Source organism: Euprymna scolopes, chromosome 8, assembly GCF_053919585.1.
Source record: "Euprymna scolopes isolate OS-2025 chromosome 8, ASM5391958v1, whole genome shotgun sequence".
NCBI classification, from domain to species: Eukaryota; Metazoa; Mollusca; class Cephalopoda; order Sepiida; family Sepiolidae; genus Euprymna; species Euprymna scolopes.
This window is the reverse complement of record NC_136489.1, coordinates 93905397-93929910: the sequence shown is the minus strand read 5'-3', so window position 1 is coordinate 93929910 and position 24514 is coordinate 93905397. Positions and strand designations below refer to the sequence as shown.

The 24514-nt window shown below is 33.1% G+C and overlaps 1 protein-coding gene across 1 annotated transcript in view; it reads right to left on the bottom strand.

Moving 5' to 3' along the window:
- The window catches only part of LOC145283640 (solute carrier family 23 member 1-like), a 428662-nt gene that overhangs the window by 404087 nt on the left and 61 nt on the right, over positions 1-24514 (bottom strand). The window contains exon 1 of the mRNA XM_080132600.1: positions 24334-24514. This exon is cut by the window's right edge and continues 61 nt beyond it. The gene's annotated coding sequence lies outside the window, so the exon portion shown is untranslated. The remainder of the gene's footprint in view (positions 1-24333) is intronic.

The window sequence follows — 24514 nt, the reverse complement described above, 5'->3', positions numbered from 1 at the left end:
TTGTTATTTCCCCCCTGTTTACATTGCTTTTAATAGTTAATTCTGTTCAATATTATGTATAAATAGAAAGGAAATCGAAGTCTTCATGTATACACTCAGATGTATTGCTACCAACATACACTGGGGTGACTTTTTTTTTTTTTTTATGAAACATGCTTTTGTAGAGACAAATACAGAAATTACAACACTAGTATTCTTTAACATCATTATAACACATTATTATTATTATACAACATTATCATCATACACAAAATCACTTATACAACATCACCATTATATAATGAAAACATTATACAACATCACTATTATATAATAAAATCACTATACAGCAAAGTCATTATATAACATCACTATTATACAACATTATCATCATACACAAAATCACTTATACAACATCACCATTATATAATGAAAACATTATACAACATCACTATTATATAATAAAATCACTATACAGCAAAGTAATTATATAACATCACTATTATACAACAAAAGCGTCATTATAGAACATCATTACATAAGTTTGTTTATATAACAGAATTATTATATAACACCGATACCTTAATTATGCAAGTTCGTTGCTGAGCATCTCCGTTATTATCCATTATCATTCAACGCCATTCTTATGTAACTCCGTTATCATTCAACGCCATTCTTATGTAACTCCATTATCATTCAACGCCATTCTTATGTAACTCCGTTATCATTCAACGCCATTCTTATGTAACTCCATTATCATTCAACGCCATTCTTATGTAACTCCGTTATCATTCAACGCCATTCTTATGTAACTCCATTATCATTCAACGCCATTCTTATGTAACTCCGTTATCATTCAACGCCATTCTTATGTAACTCCGTTATCATTCAACGCCATTCTTATGTAACTCCATTATCATTCAACGCCATTCTTATGTAACTCCGTTATAATTCAACGCCATTCTTATGTAACTCCGTTATTATTCAACGCCATTCTTATGTAACTCCGTTATCATTCAACGCCATTCTTATGTAACTCCATTATCATTCAACGCTATTCTTATGTAACTCCGTTATTATTCAACGCCATTCTTATGTAACTCCGTTATTATTCAACGCCATTCTTATATAACTCCATTATCATTCAACGCCATTCTTATGTAACTCCATTATCATTCAACGCTATTCTTATGTAACTCCGTTATCATTCAACGCCATTCTTATGTAACTCCGTTATCATTCAACGCCATTCTTATGTAACTCCATTATCATTCAACGCCATTATGTAACTCCGTTATCATTCAACGCCATTCTTATGTAACTCCGTTATTATTCAACGCCATTCTTATATAACTCCATTATCATTCAACGCCATTCTTATATAACTCCATTATTATTCAACGCCATTCTTATATAACTCCATTATCATTCAACGCCATTCTTATATAACTCCGTTATCATTCAACGCCATTCTTATGTAACTCCATTATCATTCAACGCCATTCTTATATAACTCCATTATCATTCAACGCCATTCTTATGTAACTCCATTATCATTCAACGCCATTATGTAACTCCGTTATCATTCAACGCCATTCTTATGTAACTCCGTTATTATTCAACGCCATTCTTATATAACTCCATTATCATTCAACGCCATTCTTATATAACTCCATTATTATTCAACGCCATTCTTATATAACTCCATTATCATTCAACGCCATTCTTATATAACTCCGTTATCATTCAACGCCATTCTTATGTAACTCCATTATCATTCAACGCCATTCTTATATAACTCCGTTATCATTCAACGCCATTCTTATGTAACTCCATTATCATTCAACGCCATTCTTATATAACTCCATTATCATTCAACGCCATTCTTATGTAACTCCATTATCATTCAACGCCATTCTTATGTAACTCCATTATCATTCAACGCCATTCTTATGTAACTCCATTATCATTCAACGCCATTCTTATATAACTACGTTATCATTCAACGCCATTCTTATATAACTCCATTATTATTCAACGCCATTCTTATATAACTCCATTATTATTCAACGCCATTCTTATATAACTCCATTATCATTCAACGCCATTCTTATGTAACTCCGTTATTATTCAACGCCATTCTTATATAACTCCGTTATAATTCAACGCCATTCTTATGTAACTCCGTTAACATTCAACGCCATTCTTATGTAACTCCATTATCATTCAACGCCATTCTTATACAACACCATTATAATTCTACACCATTCTTATACAACACCATTATCATTCTACACCATTCTTATACAACACCATTATCATTCTGCACTATTCTTATACAACACCATTATAATTCTACACCATTCTTATACAACACCATTATCATTCTACACCATTCTTATACAACACCATTATAATTCTACACCATTCTTATACAACACCATTATCATTCTACACCATTCTATACAACACCATTTTCACATACCATTCTTATACAACACCATATAATTCTACACCATTCTTATACAACACCATTATCATTCTACTACCATTCTTATACAACACCATTATCATTCTACACCATCTTATACAACACCTTATAATTCTACACCATTCTTATACAACCCCATTATCATTCTACACCATTCTTATACAACACCATTATAATTCTACACCATTCTTATACTACACCATTATAATTCTACACCATTCTTATACAACACCATTATAATTCTACACCATTTCTTATACAACACCATTATAATTCTACACCACTTATACAACACCTTAATCCCATTCTTATACAACACCATTATCATTCTACACCATTCTTATACAACACCATATCATTCTACACCATTCTTATACAACACCATTATTAATTCTACACCATTCTTATACAACACCATTATAATTCTACACCATTCTTATACAACACCATTATCATTCTACACCATTCTTATACAACACCATTAATAATTCTACACCATTCTTATACAACACCATTATAATTCTACACCATTCTTATACAACACCATTATAATTCTACAACCATTCTTATACAACACCATTATCATTCTACACCATTCTTATACAACACCATTATAATTCTACACCATTCTTATACAACACCATTATCATTCTACACCATTCTTATACAACACCATTATCATTCTACACCATTCTTATACAACACCATTATAATTCTACACCATTCTTATACAACACCATTATAATTCTACACCATTCTTATACAACACCATTATAATTCTACACCATTCTTATACAACACCATTATCATTCTACCACCATTCTTATACAACACCATTATCATTCTACACCATTCTTATACAACACCATTATAATTCTACACCATTCTTATACAACACCATTATAATTCTACACCATTCTTATACAACACCATTATAATTCTACACCATTCTTATACAACACCATTATCATTCTACACCATTCTTATACAACACCATTATAATTCTACACCATTCTTATACAACACCATTATCATTCTACACCATTCTTATACAACACCATTATAATTCTACACCATTCTTATACAACACCATTATCATTCTACACCATTCTTATACAACACCATTATTATTCTACACCATTCTTATGTAACTCCGTTATTATTCAACGCAATCTTATGTAACCCCGTTATTATTCTACTCCATTCTTATGTAACTCCGTTATTATTCTACTCCATTCTTATGTAACTCCGTTATTATTCAACGCAATCTTATGTAACCCCGTTATAATTCTACGCCATTCTTATGTAACCCCCGTTATTATTCTACGCCATTCTTATGTAACTCCGTTATTATTCAACCCCATTCTTATGTAACCCCGTTATTATTCTACTCCATTCTTATGTAACTCCGTTATTATTCAACGCAATCTTATGTAACCCCGTTATTATTCTACTCCATTCTTATGTAACTCCGTTATTATTCAACCCCATTCTTATGTAACCCCGTTATTATTCTACGCCATTCTTATGTAACCCCGTTGTTATTCAACGTCATTCTTATGTAACCCCGTTGTTATTCAACGCCAGTCTTATGTAACCCCCTTATTAGTCAACGCCAGTCTTATGTAACCCCCTTATTATTCACCGCCAGTCTTATGTAACCCCCTTATTATTCAACGCCATTCTTATGTAGCTATACGGTTACGTAAATCCATTGTTATGTACCGCCAATATTTTGTAACTCCAATATTTCCTAATTTAATAGTTCATAACTCTAATATTACGTAACTTCAATATGTCGTAACTCCAATATTATGTGACGCTGTTATTGTGTTCCTCCGTTATGTAATGCCGTTATTATGTACCCCGTGCCATTGTGTAATCCCTATCATTATTATATATCATCGTTATGTATCACCGTTGTTATTTCATAATTTCAAATCACTCTACATTTTCAAACAAAATAGAGGCTCGTTCAACTTATACTTTTCTTCAAGATGCGTTGCTCGTAAATGTTTAGTTCGATATAAATTGCTCGACTACGATTTGGTATTCTCTAGTGTCAGTTATTCCGTCATTCAATCATTTCTATGCAAATCAACATGTCCTCATATTCTTTTAAAGACAACATTCCTTACATCAGTTCTAATATACTGCTCTAGTTAATGATATTCAGTTGATCTTACTTTACTTACAAATCATTCGTTCATGCAATACTTTTGAAACATTTACACAGTACAAACACTTTTATAATGTCATCATTATCATGTTCTTCTGTGCAACTAAAAAATACAAAGATTTGTATAGAACTAGACTACCCGTGACCCGTTGGGTCAGTATGTTATATTAGCTATGGAATTAATGTATGAGCGTGACGTAAAGAAAATAGTTTTTTGTGACATGACAGAAACATTTCTATGAAAGCATATTAAAATGAAAAAAGAATATAGATAGATTTCTATGAGTTGTTCTGTTTATAATTGTTTATTTATGAAAAAAAAAAACTTACATCCATTGAATTATAAGTGGTTTGCCATACTTATAGGTAAATGTGCACTGAACAGATACCATGATACTTATAGTTAAATTCAAATTTGGATATATTTTAATATATCTTAATTTAAACGCGTAAAAAAAAACAATTGGGACACTGAAACTGTACACAGTAAAACAATACGTTTTATTGTCTTGTTGATTATTTATTTGTAACGCAATAAAAAAAAACATTTTCGGGGTTATTTATGTTGATAGTGTAGAAGAAAATGTATGAATGTTTTTAAAAAAAAGGTGTATTAAAAAATTGAGAATAAATTAAAAAAAGGAGGCGGTGGGTATATTGCCGTTGTAAAATGCTCGTATGGTTGTCAACGGGTTAAAGTAGATTTAGTTGTAAGAAAATTGCGTTAAAATAACTTAAACGTAATACGGAAATGAACGATGTAAAAAAAAAAAAGCAGAAAAGTATTAACAATTGTTTATTTGGATAATTTAAACGCAGAAAAAAAACAAAAAAAAAAACAAACAATTGGGGCGCTGAAAACCTACGCAATAAAACAAGACTTTTTTTTTTTTTTTTTTTTACACAGTGATCACCACTTATCAAGGCCCGGAAGCCACTCAGGGATAAGGGTTATTGCAAGTACATTACGTTAGTGTGGAGATTTGATGAAGTGTTTACATAAGGGGGCGGTTCATTAGGAATTTGTTAACATTGGACTTGAAGACATCCAAGTTGTAGTCCGGAGGGAAGCAGGCAGACGGAACAGAGTTCCACAGGCGTGCAGTTCTAAGAAAGAAGCTTTGTTCATGGAATCCGCGTTTTGATTTAGGCACAGATACAGAGTGGGGGAAATTTTTCACAGTGGATTCAGCGAGACGGGTGTTTTTCGTGAAAGATTGGCGAGGGGGAACCAGAGATTAGAGTTCAGATGAGCACCTGCCATGGAAACAACGATAAAACAAGGATAGGCTCGCAACGTCTCTTCTGTGGGAGAGAGGTTGCAGGGAAGAGAAAAGGGCATCCCCCACTAAGCCACGAAGTCTATTTTGTACTCTGTCAAGGCAGGATAGGCTGTTTTTAGCAGCTCCTGCCCAGATATGGCAACAGTATTCCATCCTTGGACGTTTTATTTGTAATCACGTTTTGCGTTTGCTTCCCATATCTTTAAGTTTTTATTCAATAAATTTAAGATATTCGCTTTTCTAAGGATGCCCGTTTGTTTGAACGAAACCGCTCCAGCGATTTGTGTTTACTTGTTTACGCTGTTATGGGTTTGTTTATGTACGCATGCGCAACCAAAAGTCGTAAACCGGATGTTGGGTTACAACACCCGTTACAAGGTCATTTGAGTTTGATAATTATATAAATATACAATTTTTTTTTTTTTTTTTTTACTAAAAAAGTTCACAATTTATAATGACGCTGTCAAAAAATATTTTTTGTTTTCCTTTTGTCAGCAACCGCATCTGCTATTCAGCCTAATCTCTATCTACATATATATAAAAGTGACCTTGCCTGTTTGTCTGTATGTGTGGGGATGGTCTCTATCGAACTACTCTGTCAATTTTTGGTCTACAGACCTTAATATAAACTGTGCCAATCGCTTTATTGCAGATTAGTAAAATATCAATATTTCCCTAAATATACGTCACACAAAAATGAAAATTGTACCATCAAAGGGTTGGTTTAAGTTTACTTATTTCCCAAAATTTTATTCAAATTCATGCTATATTCACGAAGTTATGGCATTTTATTTTTTATCAAAAAAATTTTACTGTCCATCGCTTTATTGCAGATCTCTTACAATGCCAAAAAAATCAGATGAATAAAGGTTTTCGAAAAGCAAAGGATAATCCATCAAAAATTTAGCCACGGAGCTGTAATGGGATCTAAAAACCTTGGCTGCATTCTTGAACAACCCGAACACCAAATCCAGACAAATATGGGCATCAGGAGAAACCTTTTAGGTCGTGATATTCGGAACATTCGTAAGGAAGTCAACAGAAACACAAACAGCACCCGTGCTTTCGTTTTTGCAAAAGCTGGAATCGCTCGAAGATCCAGGCATGCCAGATACAAAGTGTTGAATGAGATTGCAAGGAACATTAAACCTCTTCCAATGCCTCCATTGAGCAAACAACATAGGGAAAAACGAATGGCTTGGACACAGAATTACATGAAAATGGATTTCCAACTGGTCCTATTTAGGGATGAGGCCAATGCTACTCTTTACGGTCTGGATAGATGAACCAAAGTTTGAAACACGAACGGAACACCAACATGATTGATTTGGTTTTCAGCTGGTTAAAATAGCTGCTAAGGATTCAAAATTTAAAAAATTAAAACTTGGCAGGTGTAAATTAACCAAACGTTATTTCTATGCATGTGCAAATATACATTTATATCTTTAACAGTGTTATTTTGTTTTTGAAGTTTTTATATGCATATGAACTAAGCTCAGATGGTAATAAGGCTAGAGAGCTACATGTTTTGGTATCGATTCTAGCTGATGGCACCAAAGTCCTAGTTTTTTTTTTACTTTTGAAATTACTACTACATATTGGGTTCAATATAATAATCAATAGAGTATTGATTCTGTAATAATAAATATGAATCTTCAGAAATTAAAATATATCAGAGCATATTCTATGACTGGACCACACCAGGCAGCCACTAAAAGAATTGGCTCTATAAATACAAAATTTACATGAATTAAAATATATTTAAGCATATTTTACAATCAGGCAATGCTGGGCGGCTTACCAGTATATCTTAAAGTGAACATGTCTGTCTGAGGAATAGTCTCTACTAAACTACTTTGTCAGTTTTTGCTCTACAGGCTTGAAACTTGATATATGAGGTATTCAGGCCGGTGGAACAAAATCGATTTGTTTTTTTAGCTGAAAAAATAGCTGTTAATGGGTCAAAATTCTATATGCATGTGCAAGTATACATTTATACATTTAACAGCATTCATTTGTCAAGTTTTGATATGCACATGTCGTTAGTTCAGATGGTAGCAAATACCTTTAGAGAGCTAAATGTTTTGGTTTCAATTCTAGCTGATGGTACCAAAGTCACTTTTTTTCTTTTCTTTTTTTTTTTTTTTTAAAATCACTATTATATATTGAGCACAATATAATAATCAACAGAATTTTATTTATAATAATACGAAATCTGCACAAATTAAACTCAATATATTTAAGCATATTTTACAATCAGGCAATGCTGGCTGGCATGCAAGTATAAACATTTTTCTTCTGTGCTGCTAAGTCATCACCCAGTTGTGGAAGTATCACAGATTTTCTTAATTCTCATAACATCCGCATGTCCTCTATCAGTGGCGCGATTAAGTCCTGTGCTGTCTCCCCACTAAACTACATCCCCATTTTGGCATCCACAAAAGGGCATTGCTGACAAATTTGATCCTTAGTCTTTCAACAGTGAGTAGGTAAAGAGATATTTAAAGACAGCTGATTGGCATTTTGGTGTACATACTTCTAATCTTTTAGTAAAAGTTATAGTACTATTTCAATATACAAGAACTAATATAACAATCACTTCAAAGAAGTCACGGCACTGATCCAGAACCTGACGCAAGGTTGTCTGCATTTTCGGACAGGTTTACGGTAAGCTGCCAGAAAATCAGCCAGAGAAAGCTAACGCGATTATCCAATTAGCAGATGAAAAAATTGTTTTCATTAATTGTTGTTTCCATGTCTTTTGCCTTTAAAAAACTTATTTCCTTGAAACATTTGTTGAAAAAAAAAAAAAAATATATATATATATATATATATATATATATATATATATATATATACTTTTCTTGAAAAGAATTAAAATATTTCTTTCGTATAATTAAACATACAATAAATCTTATCTTCTTGTGCTAAAATTTTGCTTTCGATATTTTGAATTTATTATCTAGCAGAGTTTGCATTGGCATTTTCTGGAAACTTTTCCAGCTGCTTACTGTAAACTGCCAGAAGATGCAAATGCTACTTTGGGTCAGGTTCTGGATCAGTACAGAAATTACATTTCATCCTAATACAGAGGGGGGGGGGAGTAATATGGGGTTCAGAGGTGGAAGCAAGAATTTCTTATGTCTCAATTAACCAAGGCAACACCGGATCATTAGTGTTATAATGGAAAGACCTAGCATCCCTCTAATATCCCATTGGTTAGAGACAATGACTGAAAGAAAGCTAGAAAAGGAAGAGAGTTTGACAAAGACAGAGAAGAAAGAAAGAAAGTAACTAGGCGAAACCTACCTTCCTTGGACTATATTGTTTTGTGTTATTCGTACAATAAACCTCCTTGTGTTATCAAATCCGATGTTCAAGTAATTATTCCACACGTCGGGAATTATCTGCTTATATTAAAATCAATGATAGTGATTGAATAACTAGATATCTGAGATTTCACTTGAGTAACTTTAACTAAAATCACACCATATTTTAAGGGTTGATTCATTTTTATTTTCTAATAGTTTTTAAACCTGGTTCTCTCAGGTCAAGCTTCCGCTTGTGTAGTATTAAAATTATTGTTTACGGTTTTAAAAAATTGAAGTCCAACTGCTATGCACTTTTTCTATTGAATCAAATCTACAAAGTTATTAATATCAGCGTCAATAAAGTTAACACCTACATTAATTTATGTTTCATTACTAACCAGTAGATCGTTAACATATGTGTGCACAGTCTCACGATGCATAGAATTAAAACCCGGCATGTGATGTATGGAGAGTAGTGTTGGGACGATTAATTGGAATCGGAAAAATCGGAACTTTTTGGGGTATCGGAATCGGTATCGGAAAAATTTGTGCCTATTTTCCGATGCCAAAACCGATTCCTTAAATTATCTATTTTAATTGTATTTTGTTTTTACAAAACATCTTCCAAGTTCCACTGCTTGTAGTAATGATAGAATAATAAATATTTATTGATTTACCCTGTCACAAGTTTTTACGTTTGAGAAAATATGCGCACATTGAAGATGTGTTTTTACAATAATCAGGACAAAACAACAATTTTATAGTAAAATATTTAGAGATTTATAAAGAATCAGAATCGGTAATTGTATCGGAATCGGGAAAAATATTGGAATCGTTCCATCCCTAATGGAGAGTAATGATAAAATGTGTTGTGTCGTGAAAATACGACACAAACTAACGAGTTGGTACTGCCGAGTGGTAAGGACAGAGAAATAGAATGATCAACCAATCAGGTTTATGATAAAAGGCACAAGTATGAAGGGTTCACATTTATTGTGAGCCGAATGTAGAGATGTCCATACATGTACTTGTCCTTCAGTAATAAACTCAACCCTATAGTTCCATGTGTGGAGTCGTATTTATAATGGGTGAGAGCTCAATGCTAGGAGTAACAGGTTCTTCCATTACAATAACTTCTCCTGAGCAAAATTCTGGGTTTGAATTTTGCTTATCACCTCAGTATTTTTTCCAAGTAAAAACATGTAGTTCTTTTTTATGTTATGTTCTTTTTATGTTATTTTTCTTTCTCTTTTATGACTATTTTGGTGTTATCCTACAAATACGAGGGGCGTGCAATAAGTAATGCCCCTGACCCACTTCCAGTTGTCTGATCTAGCTGAAATTTTGTAGGTGCAACAATTTATATCTCTACGGGTTATTTGGCAAATTACAGCTCTGAACTAATTGTGGTTTCTGTTTTACAGGTGTTTGAACCGAGTCAGGTGTGAAATGGAGCCTGTTGAATGTCAAGCAGTGATCCGGTTTTTGTATTTGAAAGGACACACACCACAGGGGACTTTTGATGAAATGAAAGAAACTTATGGTGATAATGCCCCATCATATGACCTTGTAAAACGCCTGCATCATGAATTCAAACATGGCCGGAAGTCTGTGGAAATAGATCCCAGACCCTTCTGCCATTGAGGAGGCATCTGTCCGTCAAGTTGAGGCTGCCATTTTGGAAGATCAGCGCATTACTATTCGCCAAATAGCCCAAGATGTCAAGATTAGTACAGGATCTGTGGAAACTATCATTCATGACCATTTGCATATGCATAAGATGTCTGCCAGATGGATTCCCAGGTTCCTCACACAATTCCAGAAGCGAGAACACGTCGAGTGCTTGAGGATGAATTTGGAGATGTGCCAAGAAAAGAAGTTTTTCAAAAGATCGATTACACAGGATGAAATCTGGCTCCATCACTATGATCCATTGCAGTCAATGCAGTGGAAGCACTTGGACTCACCACCTCCAAAGAAGGCAAGGGTGCAGCCCTCTGCTGGCAAGGTCATGCTCACAGTCTTCTGGGACCAGGACGGAGTAGTGATGACAGATTTCCTGGCAAAGCGTACCATAATTACAGGAGCCTATTATGCTTCACTTTTGAGGAAATTAAGGGAAGCTATCAAAATCAAGATGTGGGGCAAGATCAGCAAAAGTATCCTCCTCCTGCAGGACAACGCTCCGGTCCACAACTCGCATGTCGCCAGATCAGAAGCACGGGATGTGGTTATGAAATCTTCTCCCATCCTCCTTACTCTCCTGACCTTGCACCCTCTGACTTTCACCTCTTCCTAGCCATGAAGTTGTTTTTGAAAGGAAAGCGTTTCCCAGATGATGCAGCCTTGATTTCTGAAGTCACGTTGTGGGTGGAGGACCAACCTGGGGTGTTCTACAAAAACGGTCTCCAGAGTTGCATCAAACGATGGGAGAAATGCATAACTCTGGGTCGTTCCTATGTAGAGAAAGACTAATAACTGTGCCAAGTTTCGTTGCTCTACTGCTATGGGAAGTGAGTCAGGGGCATTACTTATTGCACACCCCTCGTACAAAATTTCTGAATACTTTTTTTCATTAGTATCCGTTTTTAATTTTTTTCAAAGCTCTCAACAAACATTTCAGCCTGACCATTACATCGGAGGTTATAAATTGGAGTGGTCACATGTTCAATTCATTGAACATTACCTCATTATCACTTAACAAGCTCTCTGGTACACCGAATCTACTGAATAGTTCATCTAAAGCTTTTATTGAATTTGGTGCTGTAGAGTGCTTATACTTATGAATTTTTATCCAGTTGTAGCAACTATCTACTATTACTAAATAGTAATATTCTTTTAATCAACCTGCATAATCAATGTCGTGTCCATGGAATATCAGTTTTAGGCTAGTGTTAAGTTTTTATTGGTGGTGTTTTAGCTGTTAATTGTTAATATGACTTTCCATCCCTTTATTTCCACATCTACATATTTTCTTTTGTTATAGTAATTACTTTCTTTTTTTTTAGATGCAATTGAATAAATACTTTCCTGATTTTTCTCATTTCTTTTCTACATACTTTTGCGATATGTCCCTTTCAGTTACAATGATTTGTCTTTTGAAAAACCATACACGAGTAATATGATTTTTAGCTCTGCATACTTTATAGCTATACATTATTTTCGTTTGGACTTGTTTTCTAACTTGCTGAATATGAGCTATTTCTTTCATTTCAATACCTTTATTATCCCGTCTTAAGTTTACTAGTTTTTGACATTCTTCAGTAAAGTTTTGCAACATTATATCAGTATCATACTCAGTTACAATAGTCTAGAACAAATCTATTTTTCATTCTTAGTTGTTAATCCTTGAACAAAAATTAAATATTTAAACATGTCCTATTTTATTTTAAATAATTTGCACTGAATGTTAACTCTTTCCGCATAGGCAACAAAATCCTCTTCCTGTTTTACAATGTTCGGGCATTAACAGCGAATGTGGAAAATGCTATCCTGTTTGCTAAAATTGTTTCTGTTGTTGCTGTACTGTGCTACACAAGTTGTTTTTAAAAACTATCAACTGTTCTATATTAGTTTTCTTTTTTAACAATTAGAAAAATATCTGTTCACATTAAACAATAATTTGTCACTTAAAAAAAAAAAAAAAAAATCATCCAGTTTTTTTTTTTTTTGTTTGTTTTGTTGCCGTCGGCTCCTTAAAAATACTCACCATCACAGTGCAGGCGACACTAAATACAATTGCAAATTACTTAGGACTTCTATTCAGTCATGGCTGATGGAACAAGAGCATGCCATCATGGATTAAATAAAGACTTTAATTCAAAATTCTATGTAAATTCCCGAGTTTGAGAGAAAGATTCCAGAGTTTGACAAGATACAAAAGTCAGAGGTTACATTAACCGAAATATTATGAATATAACGCTCAAGATAAACAATAGTCCAAATAATTCAAACAAGAATTTATTTATTCATCGATTTAATCTGTAGCTGAAGTTGCAAACCATGCTAGTAAATCACATTTAGTGGCAAAAATGCTTTAATGGAGGCTAAATTTCCTCACAGTAAACACCGACCATTTTTCTGCCCTTTTGAGACAAATATCTAGAAACATCACACACTAAAGGTGAACGTAGGCTAACCTGCATGTATCATCCCAAATATCGTATTGACCAATTTTGATAAATAAACTAACCTATGTAAACAAATAGATAAATTAATCAATCACCCTAATTATAGCTTTTATTTTTCCATGTATATAATTAATACATATTAATTAAAACGCTGGTTTACACCGATGTGAGTTGTTCGTTTTTGACTACGTTTCTTGCATCACTATATATTTTTTTTTGATTGAGTACTTGCTGGTTTCCTAAAGAGTCTATGGAAGGAAAACATACAAATGACAACTGTTCTGTAAACAAAACGAAGCCATAACTGTACAAAAGTTTTTGTTTTGAAAAAAATAATTAGTAAGGTGAATGAAATTTTGATCTTTGGAATGTAGCAATATGTTATAAGTGCTGAGTTACATTCCAATGACCAAAAAGTATTTAACTTTTGTGTAGGCGAAATTAATAAAAACAAAAAACAATATTATCTAACATTCAACTCCAGTCAATTATTATGAGTTCGGCGAACCGGTTGTTAAAATTATGTAAACCCCTATTCAGACCTGTATTAATTAGCCCACTATCAAACTCCACAAGTGTCGTGTGACTCGCGTAACTTGTGCATGTATAACAACTTAATTTACACATGTATATACAGCCTATATATAACTAAGCAATTTAGTTTCGTTTGCCTAACTGTTACAGTGCTCAAACTGCTCATGACAATGCAGATGTTGAGTTGGTCTAGCCTACATTAGGCATAGTTTTAACTTTTAGTTCTGAATCAAATATTGAATGTTTTTAGATCTAATTTTCTAAAATCGCCAGATTAAAGTAAGTGTTTGCTTAAATTTTCTTATCTCTACGTTTGTCTTAGACTCTTGATCTAGGGCTAGATTTAATATTTAATAATAGGGGCCAAATCTAGTGAACGTTTATATTATTATGACAGAATCTGATTTGTTATTTTAACGTTAACATTTATCTAATGACAGTCACACTAATAGATCTACTTCTAATTTTAGAGATTCTGGTAGGCCTAATCGTCTAGATCTAATTTAGGTCTTAGGCCTAGTTTTAAATTTATATTAAGCCATTTGAAAAAAAAAATTGTTTCCTTCCATATAACTTAGAATAAATTTTCAGTAGGTATGGAGGGATTTTTTTTTTTTTTTTTTAATTTCTGTGTAATTACTGTAAAAGTATGCCTATTGTGAAATTTGTAAAAAAATCCTATATGTGAAATGCAGAAAAAATTTTTCCAGTAACACTGATTTTTTTCCAGTAGGGAGCTCTACAGAAAACAAAAGTTTTTTTTTATTTATCATGAGTCAATGATATATAGATCTGCTCTCATTCTACTGGGCAGGGGGCCTAGAATTGTGTCAAAAATTATAAAAGTCTAATAATATAGATCTAGTTCTAGGTCTTGCTACTTGTTCATATATTATATAATGAACATACTGAAAACTGAAAGTAGATCTGCTATGTTTGTGTGTTGCTTTTAAATACAAAATTATATGCAATATTGTGATAAGGCAGATGCTATTCCACTGTTGGAACAATGAACAGTATGACAATTTCAGGAAAAAATATGATGGGTTAATTGTTCATAATAAAAAACTTGGTAAACACTGTGCAAAATTCGACTCTTTAGACATGAAGGGATATCATCTGTCACTAGAGTGGAAAAACTGCAATACTGCAGCTTCGGGTAGAAATAAAGTAGTTCGGCAAGCATCTCTCCGGAAAAAAAATGAATGAGCATTTTTCATAATATTTGTTTTTCGCAACTACAAGATCGTGCAGCTGATCAAATTACAAAATGCATGAATGCATTCAATCATAAACATATTGAATCCACATGCAGAGTTTTTAATTCAGTGTATAGTTTAGCAAAGCGAAGCCGACCATTTTTTGATATTGAGGATGAGGTTGAGCTACAAATTAAAAATGGGGTGGACATGAGTGTTGGACTTCATTCTCGTAAAACTGCTGTCAAAATAGTTGATCACATTGCCAAAGAAATAAGTGAATTATTTGCAAAAATCATTGAACAAAATAAAAAAAATTGTGTTATAATAGATGAAGCGGCAACCATCTCTAGCAAATCTGTACTTGTAATTTTTGTAAAAGTTAAGGATGAAGATCTCTCCAACAATTTTCTTGGATTTGGTGGAGTTGGAGGGTCAAGGAGCAGATCAAATTTATAATACTATGTTGGATAGCTTGAATTCTGCTGGATTTAATAATGAATATCTAAAACAAAATGTAATTGGTTTCTGTGCAGATGGTGCAAGCGTCATGCTTGACCGGAATTCAGGAGTAGGCACTAGACTACAAAAAGATTTCCCTAATATAATTATCTGGTATTGCCTGAACCATCGATTGCAGCTGGTTTTAGATGATTCTGTGGATGATATCAAACAGGTGAACCAATTTAAAATATTTATGGACAAAATACTCAATTTTACACAAGTCTAATAAAAGTCAAACAGAACTGTTCAATATTTCTGAAGAGCTTGGGCAAGAGATCTAAAAATTGATAGAGTATTGGGACCAAGATGGGCATCATGCAGTTTGAGATCAGCTGTAGCTGTGTGACGTGCATACCCTTCCTTATACATATATTTCTCATCCAGCACAAAATATTCAGGGATGGCTGCCCGTCTTTGCAACAAAAATTTTCTGAAGGACCTAGCTTTAATGATTAATATTTTGAATGAAATGTCATTGCTCAGTAATGCCCTCCAAGCAAGAGGTACAACTTTGTTCAGAGGAGAAACCCTCATAAAGAGGTCTATTAAAGCATTTGAATTGCTTAAGGACAATATAGGGACATTTGAAAAAGAAATTGATGAGAGGGTTGCTTCGGATGCATTCAAAGAGATCCAGTTTACTGAAAACCACAGATTTGTTAGCCTACCCTGTCAAAAGTTACTGGAAGCAATAATAGAAAATATGAAAAAAAGACTGATTGCTGATGATCATGTTAAAGCAACAAGCAATGAGCAGGAAAACTTCCTTGAGCTATTTAACTTGTTGGATTAAAACACTTGGAATGTGGAAGAGGTCCTTGTACAATGGGTTACAGCAGAAAAAAAACTAGGCAGACTTATTGAATTCTTACATCACGAAGTAACTGTCAATGACTTCAGAGATTTTGTAGAAAATGTGCTTAGTCCGAGCAATGTAAGGTTTTTTCTGGCAGCTTCTGCCCAGATGTAGCAACAGAAGTCCATCATTCGGTGAACTTGGTTCTTATACAGGTAGAGTATTGCATCAGCAGTGAGATATCTAACGGAGCGGTAGAATGATCCAACCATTTTTCCAGCAGCCTTGTCAACGGATTTCATGTACATGTTCCATTTCAGATCAGGAAGAAAGGTCAGACAAAGCTTGTCAAAACATGGAGCCTCCCCAAGATGAGAGCCATTCATTTCAATTGATGCCAGATGAAGAGCAGAGTGTTGATGGTGTAAAGATAGAAACTTGATTTTAAATACATTAAAATTAACTAGCCACCCATTTCCCCACTACACTACGTGATCAAGATCAGAGGAGACAGAGATCTTGGTCATTTACGGCCTTTGAAATGTTGCCATAGATGGTATTGTCACGAATGTAGAGAGTTGGACACAGAATGGACCCCCTGAGGGACTCCAGCATTAATACTGTGAGCTTTTGATTTCTACCCATCAACGACTACTTTTATGAACGTATCAGAGAGAAATGATTTAATAATTGAAAAGACATTTCCAGCTATACCATAGAGATTTTGTGGAGTAGACCTTTACGCCACATGCTATCAAAGGCCTTTGATATGTCAAGAGCAATTGCCCTAGAAAAGAAGCCTTCGTCAAGAGATTTGCTAATCCTATGAGATATAACTGTTAGCACATCTGTTTTTCATTCTTGATTTGTGTTTGTGTTTTTAGTGCTGTAGGGAGTCATCTGTTTGAGATTTAGATTCGTGTGTCATATGAACTTGAAGCTGGAAAGTTTTGAATATTATTCTAGTGGGAACTGTGTTATTCAAAGTTCCACGGGATAATTATTCATGTCAAAGTACTTGTTGAAAGGGCCCCGTCGGCTGTGGTTTTTACGTTTTGAATGGGGATCCTTTTTGATGAGCGGTTTCTTTTGGTGGAAACCGCAATATATATATATATATATATATATATATATATATATTTATTGTGATATGGGAGAGAACTTGAAAGCGTGTGTGTATATACTCTAGTGTCTAAGGTCTTTCTGTACAGATGTTTGTCAGGACAACCTGTCATGAGGACACTTTTTGATACAAGTAAACCCTGACTAAATATTCAAAATTACATCGTATTCGCAACTTAAATAAGACCTCTTCAGTATGTCTAATCCACACTGGTTTTACACAGAATGGTACACCTCCAAGTGATGTTACCTCAAGTAAAAGCACAGAGCTGGATACTCTACTAGACAAGATTAATTCTTGTCCTGGAATCCAGTAAGACCAATAGGCTACAAGAAAGATATACGATAAAGTATTTAAACGGTTAATTAGGGAGAGGAAAATTATATTTTCAACTTCTTTTATCAACTCAGTGCTTGAGAAATAAAGTAGAACTTTAATGTAATATTCGAATATATCTCATATAGGGATTAAATATTAGCCCCTGGTTTTTGAGAATTTCGACTGAAGTAAAATAAAACATTAGTAAGCTATGAAAATATATATGAATGAAATATGGTGAAATGACGATGAAACTGACAACCGAGATCGTGCGCATAAAACTTTAAAGTGTGAATGTGTAACAATTTCTATAAAAAAAATCAATACGTTCCAATTTTCTCAATTTGATCAGATAAACTTTACTTTTAAAACAAAACCAATGATTAGGTTTTAGTTAATCAGTTATTTATTAAATCAGAATTCTTTGAGCTTTTTGTAAGCATACAATAAAAATAAAAACATTTGTCTTATTTTTTTTTGGGGGGGGGGTAGAATTTTCAAGTTAACTTAAATTTTTACGGTATCTTGTTTGTTAAATTGTTAGGGAAAGTACTGAATAGTTTAAAAGACACTCCACACTCCACCCCGACTCATGTTAAGAATGAGATTCTAAATATTATTTCACTCAGAGCAGCAGCACGGTTTGTATTCTGGATAAGTACCATAATTTGTACTATTCGGACTACTATTCTCACTTTGGTTGTTATTTTTATAACGGTTCGACCGATGTAATCTCCAACCTTCAGACACATCTTTACCAACGTTGGTGCCTTCTAGACGAACATGTTTACGTCGAACTGAGACTAGAACTATGGCCACCGAGATATAGCCGTGCTGGAACGCACAGAAAATTCCGTCGGCGCTTTGGCAACAAAAACTCCGATCTAGGGGAGATAACCAGCATAAACATAGCAAAACTAAGCATATTTTGCAAGGTATAAATTTGGGACGCTTATTTCTTTTCCGCCAAAGAAACTCCATTGGAACATCAACAATTCTCGGATGGGTCTTATCAGGAGACCAAAAAACTTAAATTTAAAAATAAAATTTTTTTTTCTTTGTTAGTTAATCGTAAAAAACTAACGAACCCACTCAACAAGCGTTTATTCACATGTCTGTACAAATGAAGTATATTTGATGTTTGTGATTAAACTGGTATTAGTTAGAAATTGACAGCTTAAAGGCTTCGAAATCACAAATAACTTTTGCCTAGGAAAGTAGAAGTCAGCATCAGGCCTTTTTTTTTTTTTTTTTTTTTTTTTAATTATAGAATGGGAACACCTGCCGGGCACGGGAAGGTGGCCTGTCCTCTTGCAGTTAAGACAAACCAAAATATGATGCTGTACGATTGTCATTTGATTAACGATTGAAAAAGATGTAATTAGTGTAAAAGAATTTAAAAATTAAAATGAAACAGTGATGAAATTGACGTAATAATATTAAATTGAAACAATATTAGAAAGCAGAATATTGTTTATTCAATGATTTTTTTTTTTTAATACAGATTTTTTTTTTTATTACATGAATTTTATTATTAAATACAGAAACAGACATAATAGAAATGATATTGTTCTCGGATATATATTAATATACGAGGAAATACGCGACTCGATTGTTTTTCCGAGCAGAAAAATATTTTAAAACCAAAACTATGGCGATTGCCGGGAGCTGGTGTCTTGTTGAAGTAGGAAATACAGAAATAAAGATTGCTGAACTCACACAAGAATTGGAGAAAATTATGTATATTAAATTGAAAATATTACAAAGAAAAGGTTCTTGCAAAACTAATTGTGTTTGCGGCTTTAGAAGTCCAATAAAAAGTTCTTTATCGTCCAAAAGTCTTGGACGGCTCCCTGAAAAAGTTCAATCAAAATTCGGCGGCAAATTTAGGAGAGATTTTCCATAGTTGTCTATAGGGCGACGATTGATTCAAAAAGAGTGCGAATCTGTTTTTCTAGAATTGTGGTTATATTAAATGTTTGTTGATTGGCCAAGGAGTTTCATCCTAGCCAATCAAAATAGGGCTTTCAGAAAGGAGAAGTGGTCGATATAATTAGTTTGAACAAAGGGAGGTAACTACTTTTTTTTATAAAACATTTGTTTAGCTTGCCCCCCCCCCCGGAAAAAAAAATTGTGCGTGCTGGCTCCTTTGGCCATGATCGTTTAACACTTAATCAGATACTAGAAGTAATTGGTGATCGATAGAGGAGCCGCATTCCGCAATGACATGTCAGACAGGTGTTTGAAACACTGTTTGGCCACGAAGTCTCCAAGACTGGTATAATTTCCTTCGCGAAATTTGTGTTATGTGCCTCGTTAGGTGTATCAGAATTTTTGTAGAAATTTTTTACACCCCTAACACGAAACTGCGAATAAAATATTTAAAAAAAAAAAACTCGTAATTTCTCTTTTAAAAGTGGGTTGTTTATTTTCTTTATGGATTATACTTCCAAAATAAACTATTAAAGTTGTATAAAAAGTAATAGAAATATTTTTTTATTTTTTTAAAAAACAGTAATGAAATTAATTCAATTTTACGAGTTCAGTATTTTTCAATTTTTAAAGTTTAAAAAGCTATCAAAATTTTTCTATTGATTCTATTTTTACGATATTTTCAGGGTAAATGTGAAATTTTATGCTCTCTCCAATAAACCGAATATAATATTTCAGACAAACGTTTTTTTTTTTAATTCACGCCCCCCCCCCATTTTAAAATGTCTATTAAAAAGTAAATAATTTACTCACCAAAGTATTATATATCACAAATTGAAGATAAAAGATCAATAAATAATATATTCAAATTTAAAACAGCAAAAAAGTAGTCTTTTTTTTTTTTTTTTTTTTTTTGGAAATTTACCTGTAAAGTCCGAAGTGTAAAACCTTTTTTTTTTTTTTTTTTTTTAAATGAAACCTTGGTCTTTGCTCCTTTACTTGAAAAAAAATTAGGGGTTGAATTATATTTTTCGAGTAGTTATAAGCTTGGAAATTCAGGGGATCGAATTAATTCATGCTCCCACCCATTTTGAAATGTCTATTAAAAAGTAAATAATTAATTTACTCAAAGTTTTATACATCACAAATTGAAGATAAAAGATCAATAAATAATATATTCAAATTGAAAACAAAAATAAAGTCGTGTTTTTTAGAAATTTACCTGTAAAGTCCAAAGTTTAAAACTTTTTTTTTTTAAATCACGTTTTTTTTTTTTTTTTTTAAATGAAACCTTGGTCCTTGCTTCTTTAATTGAAAAAAAATTGATTCTTTAATTGAAAAAAAAAAAAATTAGGGTTTGGATTACATTTTTCGAGTAGTTATGAGCTTGGAAAGACAGGGGGGTCGAATTATTCAATATTTTTCACAAAGTTTGCCTCGTTGATAATCCTCTTCAGATGGGTGATCACTGGTCCCAAACAGGCAAGTGAAATAGATGAAAGCAAATTTATGCGGAGGAAATATCACCATGGACGATACAAACAAAAAACAGTAAAATCGGTAAATGTGGGCGCGTCGCGTCACTTACGTAAAAACGGTTAATTAAACTGCAGAAGCACCTGTTAAGCTACACAAATTCTATAATTGACCCTGGAAAACTTTCATATTTCAAATGGCCGCTTGAAGATTCCTGCGCGAACGCATCACGTAAGAAAAACACTACTGAAGGCGGTGAAATGGCGCAAAATAGTCCCAAGGTCCAGGGGTTCATACAATGCAAACGTGACAGGTTTGATTATCAGATTAGTTGTCAGCGACCTCGAATACCCTTAAAAAACGAATTAGAGTGGTCGGTGTAGCGACAGGAACCAAATTTCCCTAATCACTGGTATGTTACTATGGAAACCGTTTTAACTAAGAACATACACATCATAAACAGAATTTCTTTTTATTTATTTATTTATTTTAAATGAACACTTTTTATTTTAAATTTAAAACGATATAAGGTAAATATTACCTTACGCTATAGTGCTTTCGCTTTCAAAACGGCAAACACTTTTTTCGGCGCAATTCCGAAAGCCGTTCTTAACATGAGGTTGGGGGTTATTCCGAAAGCCGTTCTTAACATGGGGGTTTGGAGCGTGCTTATTCCGAAAGGCATTTTATTTTCCACCTCCCTATGTTAAGAATGGCTTCTATAAACTAGTGCACATATAGATTGACCAAATTTTCTTGAATTTGAATTCTTGAAAGTAATTTTTTGGTGGAATTAGCTAGAAATGACGTTGAATAAACGTTTGCATTTCGTAGACTTAACTTCACAGTTCGTCTGCGCATGCTCACTGAACCATTTTATTGAAACAACAAAGATGGCGGCCAATTTAAGCTACAACAAAATACATTACATAATACAGGTATTTATATTTCGAAAACAATTTGTCTGCGGTAATTATCCCTGCGATATTCGTTTTCAGCATACCCGGAAACCTGTGAAAGTCGTCATCTTTTTAGAAAATGTTGAGGCGTCTTCAGTTGGCTTAACGGAACAGTCTTTTTTTTTTTTTTTTTTTTTTTTTTTTTTAATTCTGTTACAATAATTACGTTATTTTCAATAACCAATCAAATGATATTCTTACAGGCGACCGTCAACTATGTCCGCGTATGTTCCTCATATTTTGTCTAAATTGCAAGAGAGCCGGCAAACGTATTTACTTTGAAGATTTTGAAGTATTTAAATTGTCAATTTCTGGTTATGATTAAAGTTTAAAGTCAAGCATTATAGTTCACTTGTCTAAATGGACATGCGAAACACGGAATCTTTGGCCGCGTTCTATGATACCAAGGGGAAATCAAAGTTGTTTTTTTTGGGGGGGGTTTAAATCTCTTCTGCTGTTTCACCTATCAATTTAATAAACAAAATATACAGTAAAAATTGATTCCGGGGCAAACCTCATTCAGGTATAGTTTGATCGCTAACTTGTTTCCTTCTCGTAAACTGTTTCGGCAATTTCCGGGATTCGGCTATTAGTATTCGTGTAATAATTTTCATCATTTATTGTTATACCGATTATTTAGCTTCCCAAATTATACATTGCAAAATATGCTTATTTTTGCTATGTTTACGCTGGTTATCTCCCCTAGACCGAAGTTTTTGTTGCCACCGTCCAGGTCAGTTTACAATTTACAAAGTTCGAAAATATACTCTTGAAGAAGGTCGGAAGTTACATCGGCCGAAACGTTGTGAATATAACAACGAACATGAGAATAGTTTATTTTATTCATTTTGCTTACCTGCTAGCTAGCGACATGCAACAATACACAATAAAACAACTCAATTACATAATATGAACACGTTACAGGACAAAGATAGGCGGACCTAAACGAGCTTCCCTCGACCCCGCCGTAAAATTAATTCTTTTTCACGTTGTTTTTTTTTTTTTTTTTTTTTTTTTATCCTGCGGATTATCGTCAATAACAGTTAACTTTCATATTAGCAGATTTTTTTTAAAAAAGTTTATTTCATAATTTTTAACTTGGGGGAAGCAAGCACTTCAATTACAACGTTTAAACTGATACCCCACTTTTCGGTCAATCAGCAAAACTCCCTTTATTAAGCTATTTTTGCGGCATGAAAGAAAAATTTAATACAACGCTATAATTTAAAAGTGATTCCTCACGTTAAAAGTCATTAAATAAACTTAAAAATAAATAAATGAAAGTGAAGTCTTATCGACGATAATAATTAATTTTACGACAGACGGGGGGGGGGCTCAATGACATATTTGCATCGTTTGTTTTAAATTGATTAAAATAGCTAATTAGGGAATAAAGTATATGATTTTAAAAAAATAATAATCTAAATAAATTTGATTCTAATCTAAATGAATAGGGTTTCTAAAGGGAGTATTTAAAATTAAATTTAAAATAAAATAAGTTTAAAACGCGTACAATGAAAAAAAAATCACACATGCAAATGATAAAGGAAAAAACAGCGAACAGTTCGATCTTGTTGATCGATAATTCAGGTTTTAAAATATTCATGGTAACTTTTTATTCCGTGTACATTTCAAAATAATAATCTGGTTTGATGTTTGTTTGGGCTAATTTCTGCAGCGTAAAATTTGCATAAGAGTTATATAAAGACACGTGTTTTTTTTTTGTTTTTTTTACCCCCGTGCTACTTAACTGCAATATCAATCGAGTCACTACTACACGCGATAGAATAGTTATTTGAAGTAACAACAAAGTTATCTTTGTATCTTATGAAAATAAATAAATAGTACGTTCTAATAAAAATGTAATTTTTCTAAAATTAAAAAAAAAGAAAATTTTAAAACATCATTCACACAAACAGATAGCGATAATAAAACGGATTTCACGTATTATATAATCATGAAACGAACAAAGAAAAATTTGAGTTAATTATTACATACAACACACATAACGACGGTAACATAGTTATATTAAAAAATATGTTTTATAAAAGAAACCGTTGCGCGAGAAAGCTGCAAAGAATGAATGAATAATAAAAAAAGAAAAACGAAAATTACTTACTGTTAAATTTTCAAACCGAGGGGGGTTTTCCCTTTTTTTTTTTTTTCACCAGTGAGTAAATTGTTGTTGAATGTTTTATTATTTAATCATTCGTTTACAAATATGTTAAAAAGAAATTCGGAATTTATGTTTTCAGTAGAAATGACAATGAAAATAATAATCCTTAAATGCGAGACGGTTC